The sequence below is a fragment of the Phocoena sinus genome, chromosome 16 (assembly GCF_008692025.1).
Source record: "Phocoena sinus isolate mPhoSin1 chromosome 16, mPhoSin1.pri, whole genome shotgun sequence".
NCBI classification, from domain to species: domain Eukaryota; kingdom Metazoa; phylum Chordata; class Mammalia; order Artiodactyla; family Phocoenidae; genus Phocoena; species Phocoena sinus.
The window spans coordinates 38147161-38154452 of NC_045778.1; the positions used below are offsets into that span (position 1 = coordinate 38147161).

At 41.8% G+C, this 7292-nt stretch overlaps 1 protein-coding gene across 6 annotated transcripts in view; it reads left to right on the plus strand.

The window, feature by feature from the left end:
• WDFY4 (WDFY family member 4) overlaps positions 1-7292 on the plus strand; it is a 277338-nt gene that overhangs the window by 206185 nt on the left and 63861 nt on the right. The window lies entirely within an intron of this gene.

Sequence of the window (7292 nt, forward strand, 5' to 3'; positions counted from 1 at the left end):
GGTAGGTGCTTTTATTTCAGTTAGGAAGGGGAATAGGAAGAGGACAGTGGTTGCTGTTTTTCTCCAGGAGTATGTGGGGCTAGGGCAGGGAGGAGATACGTGCAAAGTATTTATAATGACTATGGAATGGGTGTCATCAGTTTATTTAAAAGGATTTACCCATAGCTTCTTATGTGTAGTGTTCGCTACTTCACAGAAACAAGCAAAATACTGAAAATCTCCCCATTTATTGAGTTTACATTCTTGTGAGAAACACAGAAAGCAAAATGAATGAAATATAAAGCATATTAGATAATGATAACAACCAAAGTCCATCGAGGTAGGGTTTGAAATCTTAGGTTGGTAGGGGAAGACCTCACCCAGAAAGTTAATATTTGAATTAAGACTGGAACAAAGTGGGGAAACAAGTTATTCAGATAACTGAAGAAAGAACATTTCAGGCCAAGGGAAGAGGAGTGCAAGGGCCCCGAGGGGAAGTGTGGTGGGCTTGGCTGGGGCCATAGTGATTGGGTGCAGTGAGTCAGTGGGAGCAGAGATGAGAGAGGGAGCAGGGTTCATGTAAGCCTTGGGGGCTCATGCTAATGGGGTCGCCTTTTACTCTGAATAAATGGGAAACATTGGAGGGATCTTGTGACCTAACTTATATTTTAAAAGACTTACTCTGGCTTCTGTGTTGAGAATAGAACATAGTAGGTCAAAGGCAGAAGCTAGGATACTGGTTAGGAGGTTTTTGCAGTAATGCAGGTGAGAGATGATGCTGGCTTGGATTGGGGGTGGTGGTGGCAGTAAAGATGGTGTGAAGTGCTCAGATTGTGGACATGTTTGTACATGATTGAAGGTACATCTGGTGGGATTTGTTGACAAATCAAGTGTGGGTGGGGAATGTGTGCGTGAGAGAAAGGACTTAAGGATAAGACCAAGCATTTGGGCTTGAGCAACTGGAAGATGAAATGGGGAAGACCACACGAGGAACTACTTTGGTGGCGCAGTGGATATCAGGGGCTCGATTTTGGACGTGTTGATTTTGAGATGCCTCTCAGATATCCAGGTGGAGATGTCATGTAGGTCATTGGATATATGTTTCAAAAGTCAAGGGAGAGGTGCTCCAGAGAAATACATACCTAAGCTCATGGAAGAAGAGCTTTGACAAAATGAGGAAGCCAAAGAGCTGGTTCTAGGCTCTGAGACCACCCAAGCAGCCAGGGCGTGTGGTGAGGCTGTGCTGCTGTGGTCAGCCATGGACTTTGGGATCAACCTGATTTGGGCTCATAGTAGGTGCTCAATAAATGTAACTCCTTTGCTTAGTTTTAGAATCAACTGCTGTGTATTTTGGGCATGTTTATGGAGCAGTTGATTAAATACAGGCGTTTGTGTTCTCAGCTCTTTGAGTTTCTCCCAGCCCTTCTCCTACCAGCCACAGTGTGCCTACGTGAGTTTCAGAGGGGAAGGCAGTAGTGGCTCCCAGCCTTAGAAAGGCTTGGCTGGCCATTGCCCCATGCCTGGAATGAACTTGGCCATTTTTTGTTTGGATTACCAAGGACAAAGCCCAATTCATACACCGAGTCTTTCAAAATGCCTGCCTGCACTTTTCACACTCTAGCAAACATGAGCTTCTCTTCTCTGAAGGAGTGCATGATCCATTCTGCAGGTTTTCGCCTGGCCCAAGATGCTTGGCCTGTGCTACAGGTTTTCATATCTTCAACCCCCAGCTCTTCACGACTGATCTGGCCCCTCTAGAGGCCATCTCCCATGTACAGGAAACCAGAGCTTTTGGATACCAGAGTTTTGCCTAGAACTTCGGTGACAATGGCTGCCTCCATAACTGAATTCCAAGGATGTTCTATGGGCCTGAATCCCAAATAGAAAATACTTGCAAAGCTGAGGTCAGCCTGGGATCCATAATCCTCCTCTGTCTCCCCATGGTACAAGACTAGACCATTCTGAAGCCAGCATGGTGGCATAATCGGACATCTGTGAGGTGCAAGGCTCTGCAAGCATATAGGGGCTTCTAATGTAAAGCCAGCTAGATGCCCCTGGATACGTGTCTGATGGCCAGAAAACTCCATGACGTTAGACGTAGGTAGGCTCTGCAGAGACGTGAGAATAGCTGAAGTTACAGGGAAAGGGAAGCTAGTTGAAAATGAATATGTGAAGAAACACACATCTTTATACTTAAAGTTATCTGTACCTTTCCACAAAGGGCTGGAAACAGTTTCAAAACTAAATACAGGGTATGATGATCCTTTAAAAATTCCTCCCGAACTCCTTTAAAGGACAAAAACATAGATGTGATATCAGGTACCTGGAATGATCTAGTCACTGTAATTGTCCTGAAACTAAGAAAAACCACACAATTGTGCTAGGTTACATCATTTGTCAGCGACAGATCACAAGAAACAGACAGTTTGGGGGACTTTTTTGTTCTGGAACATACTTTCTCTTGGCACTGAGTAAATAGGGTAGTGGGTAACAAAGAAGGCAATTCCCTTTCTATAAAAAAGGAAAAAAAGAGCACTACAGAATATAATTTTCTATATTGATTCTCTGAAAAAATAGAGCCCCAATATTTGGGCTTATTGCTGTACAGACATTTCTTTGGGACGCTAGCATGATCTGGCTCAGTTCTACTGCTTCCCAGTGATCTCAGTTCCTATTGAGCCCAGAGTTTAGAAAACTCAGGGAAATACAAGGCCCGGTTGCCTGTCTGGCCTTTCCTCTCTCAAATCTCTGTTGCACACAGCACACACCTTTGAATGGGCTAAAGGCATCCTTCCACAGCCATGGTCCCTGACAAGTTCTGAAATACTCACTTGCTGTGCCATCAAGACAAGTGTCCCTGGGCTGGAAGAAGCTGTTGGTTGTGAGGCAGTGCTTATATTTGGGGCCTTACTGTATCTGCATGTCTGTAATTTCTGAAATGTTCTCTCAGTTGTATAGCTAACTTAAATGTAATGGTTAGGATGAAATTCACTTTTTGGCGCGAAGTTCTGCAGTTGAGTATGTACTGTCCTTTATAGCTTTCCTTTAGAGAATGAGTTTCCTTTACAGATTATCTTTGAAAAATAATGAAAAACAAAGAACTTAGAAAACCAACCATAAGAAGCTGTAAATTCCCATAAGAAGATGATTCTTCCACGATAATCAGGGCACCACTGCTAGCAGCCTGGAGGCTAAATTTCAAGTACTCTACCTCACCACTTCTGCCTTTTCAGTCCCTACTCTTCCAGAGATCATCACTGATGACCAGTTGGGAGGCTGAGAATCTGTAATGTGCATGGTTACTTTGATAAAGAGAACTTTCAGGTCCATCACTGAATGGGGAAACATGCTCCTTGGGCTTCTTGGTAAAGCACACCTTGGGAGGGCAATCGTAGGGGCTATACAGCTCAGACCTTCGGGTTAGAGCAGAATCACTGGAACCAGAGGTGAACTAAACACCCTGGTGGGATAACCAATGCCCTGGCATTGTGGAGCTTCTCAAATGTCTGGCTCAACAGGCAATGGGTAGTGGAGTTCAGTGACCTGCGGTGAGCTCTGCCTGGGTCCTGCTCAGACCTTGTTTTGGCCCCCATTCGTGTCCTTGTCTTACTTGTTCATGTCTCCTCTTAGCTCTGTCCTTAGCCATGACCTCAGACCTGTTTCTAGGCAGAAGCCTAACTTAAGCCCTGATCTCTGCACCAGGCCTGGCCCCTTTGTCCACCCATTCAAGGTGCTTCCATAGGGCAGTGGGCAGGTGCGTTAAAGTCCAGAACTGTGAAAGGAGCAACTTGCTGGCTCACGGTCCCCCCACCCCACTTGCTACTTGTACCCAGCCACCACCAGAAAACCTGGGACATGGGTTGAGAAGCCATGCATTGTCTTTTTATTATTTTAACATCTTTCTCAGGAATCTTCAAGGGTAAGATCAACATGGATAATTTTAAGCTAGGCCAGTGATCTGAAGTTAAGGTGTTCTTTCTCCTGAAATGCCTTAACTCTTCAGAATGATTGAGGAACTTTAAGCTTGCCATAGTTACTCATAAATTAGCACTTGGCAGATACAGAAAGATCTGTTTATTACTGCATATAGTCTGTAAGATTTTTTTAAATTTTAAAATAACTATAGATGCACAGGAAATTGCAAAAATAATACAGAGAGACCCCATGCAGCCTTCACTTAAATTCCACCAATGGTTACATCTTATGTAACTATAGTACAGTTTCAAAACCAGGAAATTGACATTGGTATGATATGTATGCATAGTTCTTTGTCCTTTTTATCATATGTGTAGATTCTTGAAACCACCACCACTATCAACATATGCAATCACTTTCATCACAGCAAAGATACCTCTTATGCTACCACTTCCTGGTTATGCCCACCCTCTAACACGGCTCATCATCCTTAACCCATGGCAACCACTGATCTGTTTTTCATCTCTACCATTTTATCGTTCAGAGAATTTTCTATAAATGGAATCGTAGAGTCTGTGACCTTTGGAGATAGGCCTTTTTTTACTCAGAATGATGCCCTTGAGATCCATCCAAGTTGTTGTGTATATCATATGCTCCTTTTTACTGCTGAATAGTATCCCATGATATGGATATACCAGAACTGGTTTAACCACTTGCCTCTTGAGGGAAGTTTGCTTGTTTCTAGTTTGGGGCTATTACAAGTAAAGAAGACAATCCACATTTAATGTCATTATCAAGATGTTAGGACATAAGTCTGCCATTTCATTTCTCATTTCCTGTTTTTTCCTCTGTTGTTCATTTCTGTCTCTTTTTCCTGCCTACCTTTGCATTACTGAAAGATTTGTTAAAATTCTACTTTGATTTGTCTATAGTATTTTGGGTTTTTTTGGTATAAATTCTTTGTATAGATTTTAGTTGCTTGAGGTATTGCATTTTACATACATAACTTATAAGAGGCAACTGGTGTTGGGATTTCACCAGTTCAAGTGAAGTGTAGAGACCATAAGTCTTTTAAGTCTTAAAGTCTTCTTTTCAGTTTTTAACTGTCTATAATTTATGTCTATCATTTTCTTAAACATTTCCTCTATATAAATTTAAAAAACACACACAAAATATTTCCCAAAGTCATTTTCACACACAGATAGTCTAAAGCAAGAGAGGCAAAATGAATTTAAGAAGCAAGTCAGTGGTTTGGCCGGCACTGGAGAGCCTGGCTTCCGGAACGTTCCCCTTGCCACTCTCTTCTCCTAACTGAGGGCTTTTCTTCTTCAGAGCTGATTAGCCTTCAAGTTTTTGTCATAAGCTACTCTAGGGAGATGTTGAGCGTATCCTAGGGATGAAGAGACCAAGGCAATTACTCCAGGTCATGGAGGCAAAACACGGCAAGGGCAGAGGTCGCACGGGGGTCACCTAGGTCACGCCTGGTTTTCAGAGAGGGTGGTGACTGGGTTATAACATGTGAATAGGGGTTTTGTTCTATTTGAAGAAAGAGAAAACCCTGTGACTTTCCTGTCAAGTATTTTGGGGCCTAATATACTCTCCAGAAAGTAAAGACGACTGCAGTATTTTAGGGCATGAGGGAACATTAACATTAAACCCTTCCTTGACAGAAAAAGAAATAAAATATAGAAGATGTTTCCTAACTGAGTTCTATCTCCCATCTTCAATTCATCTTACTGCCCGGGTTTTCTGATGAACCAGGGGTCTAAGGTGAATGTACCCTGGGGCAAATCAAAGCCCCCTGCTTGTTTATTCCTCAATCCTGGTGCAGTTCAATGCACTTAAAACCCCTTCCTAAGACACAGCTATAAGAATGAAAGCAGCATAAAGCACCTAGAGATCAAGGATGGCAAAAAATGTCATCTTGCATGCCAGCCACTCAGTTGGAGGTAAATCCAGGAGAGGTGCTGGAGAGAGATTTTGGAAACCAAGCACAGTGGAGGAAGTTGCTGCAATGGTCAGGAGAGGGGGTAGAGGGGCATACCTGGGGTCCAGACCAAGACCCTTTGTAGGGGCACAGGGAGATCTTTTTCCTTAACTCATTAATTCTGAAGAAAAAGTGTCTCGAGTGGGAGGAATAGAAATGCTCAGTATCTAGATAACTAGCCATCACTTTCTGTTTGGCTCAAATGCCCCTGCATGGATTCTGTGCTTCTTGGGTCAGAGATGAAGTATATAAAATAGCAGGATGGCTACTTAGGGACATGTTCAAGGCCCAACAGTCTAGTGGGGTCTCCCGGGCCTAAGGCATGACATCTCATCATGCACTTCACAGACATGTGTCCTCCTCTCATCTGTAGAAGGGCTTCTAAGAAATCATTGAGGACATTAAATGAAGGGAAAAATATAAAGAATGACATTCAGTGCTTACAAGGGTGCAGTGAAATGAGTTCCCTAATATATTACTGGTAGATATATAAATGGGTGTAAACTTTTTATAAGCTACTTACTAGCATGTATCAAAAATTATTTAAAAACCACACCCTTTAATACAACATTAAAAAAATCTTAATCATACAGGCCTCATCACAAAATGATTTCTATTAGTGAAAAACAGGAAACAACTTAAATGTCCAACAATAACTTAGTTATGTATATCCATGTTTGACTATCGTACAGATGTTTTAAATTATGGTTATTAAGACCATGTAACCACATGGGTTTCAAAGCAGGATAAAAATGATGTGAATGCTATTATTTTAACTATGTATAAAATATACACAGAAAAATAACTGGTAAGGAAATCTGTCAGTATTACAGCTGGCTTACACTGTAGAATTGTGGATACTTTAAGCTGCTATATTTAAAACTATGTTGTGGTATTGTTACTTTTATAATAGAAAACATTTAAGAAAGAGAAAAACTGAAAAGGGAATTTTGAATCTATATCTTCAGAGATTTTAGAAATATGATAGAGTTGTCACAGCTAAGCATTTCAAAGGAAAATAAGCAGTGAGGAGTGAAGAAATGAAGTATGCTGTCTGCTGTGGTTTATAACATGAAAAAGAAATACGTTAGTCACGCTGAACTAATGGATATTTATCTCTCAGGGCTTTTCCACTGACCACTACAAAACTTGCCGCCAACACAGGAAAGCTTTGATTTAAAACAAACAACAACGAAAAACTTTCCTAAGGATATCTTCCTTGATCCCTTTCTTTTAGGCAGTATAAAGGTGTGAGTGAGTGGTACAGGGAAGGTTCTCAGCTAGTGTGAGTTCTACCAACAGATCTAGAGTGACTGAAGACACTGTTCAGAGTAGTATTTCAGCTTTAAGATGCACCGAGCTCTAGTTCTTAGAGAGAACAGACTTCTACTGAGTACTCACTCTGTGAGCT